Below are 1,837 nucleotides of genomic sequence, written 5' to 3' on the forward strand. Positions count from 1 at the left end.
GACCTAAACATAAGCTAAGGTGTATATTTTCCTTGTTGTCAATAATATCGTGTGCTTCATTGGAAAACTTCAAAAAATTACTCAACCAATGTCACCTGAGTATGAACCTCTCATATAAAAAAAAAACTTCGCATAACCTAGTTTAGCTTTCTCTTTCTTCATTAAGAAATTAGAAATTTTCTTATTTGCAAACTGAACCTTAAATAAAGCTTTGTTATCTAATAAACTAGAATTTTCTCTATTTGAGATATTTTTGACACTTTTCTTGTGGAATCGATTTACAGACTTAAATTCTGTAGATTACTTGATCAATATTTATACTTGCATGATTAACTAACTTGCCTTGTAGAAATTCAAGGCATCAAGTTTTTTGTGGCATTACCGAGGAAATAAGTTAAAAGTTTTTTGAACTTTAGAAGAATTTTAGTTAAACAACATAGAGTTTAGGTTTGAACCTTTTTTTTATTATTTATTTATTTATTTTGCCTTATTATGTTGTATTTGTATGTGAATTTTCATGCTTTTTTGCAGATTCCAAACAGGCATAAATGCTAGAAAAAACTAATCCTTGCATATTTTCTTTTAGTTGTATGTTCCTCTATTTTTCTTTCTTATGTTTCGAGCTTAATGTCTCTTTTCCTGTGTTAGGATAGAAACACCCTTTGCACACGCATCATTGCCTCATAGGGACAGCTTAGGTGAACTTTTGCACAAAATATGGAATTTGATCAAATCTTTAGATAACTCAAAAGAACAAAAAAAACTGCAAGAGTTACACTTATAGATGGCAAATCCTCAAAATAATCACATGAAGTCCCTTAAAGTGTATATTATCCCATCACTATTCAGAATTCGCATGAGTCTTAAACTCCTTCTATTAGAAGCCCATATATTTGAACTAAAGCTTTAGCATATTATAATGAGTTAGCCAACCCATTTGGGAGCTCATCCATAAAATATCATAACTCTATTTAGCTAGTTCCATAGAATTGTGTGAAACCTCATGTCTGGCGATGTCTCCATAAATGTTGTTAGATTAAATTTTTTCTTTCTCATTTAGTGATGAGGACAAAAGATGGTTATACTCTTAAGCACTAGGATCAATTTCTCTTTGAAGCAACCCAGCCCAAAAATTCCTAGCTTAATATTTTCCTCTCTTCAACAGTAGAAAACTTAGGAAAGACATCTTGTTCTTCAACCAATTTAAGAAAGAGAAAATTTATTAAACTTTGTAAAGGTTCAAAAAATTTAGTAGAGATTTCCAACATAATAACGTGTCTATCTAAAGATTTTATAATTTTTTTATAATGGGTTCATGGGATTTTCGAGGTTTATTGTAGATTTTGTAGCTAGTGGTCCCTTATGTGTAAATTATTTAAAAAAGCCTACTCAATGACTCAGGTAAATACTACAAACAAATTTCAATGGATATCCGAAAGCATTGTGGGCATTAAACATAGGTATTGACTAACTCAGCCTCACAAATTACTGACATGTCGAGGAGAGTAGAAAACTTAAGATCCTTACCTAGTGATAAGTGATTCTAACACCACTTTCTTGGACGTCATAAGAGCTAATTTCAATCACCTCTATTCCAACACCTATGATCCAAGCTAGATTGCCTATCTAAACTCAAGTCGAAGCACTTATAACCCAAGTATGGAAAACTAGCAGTGGGGGAGCACCAAAGTAAATAATGTAGAAAAGTTACACATTTGGACTCACTTTCGATCCCCAAATTAGGAATGATGATATGTCCTTAAGAAAATTTATAGTAAATAATTGAAATCAGTTATAAAGCGAAGCTGTGGCCATGACAATCATAGTGAATTAAATT

The 1,837-nt window shown here is 31.5% G+C and overlaps 1 protein-coding gene across 2 annotated transcripts in view; it reads right to left on the reverse strand.

Annotated features, from left to right (window-relative positions):
* The window catches only part of LOC110029442 (endoplasmic reticulum oxidoreductin-1), a 77,700-nt gene that overhangs the window by 54,868 nt on the left and 20,995 nt on the right, over nucleotides 1-1,837 (reverse strand). The window lies entirely within an intron of this gene.

The sequence above is a fragment of the Phalaenopsis equestris genome, unplaced genomic scaffold (genome assembly GCF_001263595.1).
Source record: "Phalaenopsis equestris unplaced genomic scaffold, ASM126359v1 Scaffold000572, whole genome shotgun sequence".
Lineage (NCBI taxonomy): Eukaryota > Viridiplantae > Streptophyta > Magnoliopsida > Asparagales > Orchidaceae > Phalaenopsis > Phalaenopsis equestris.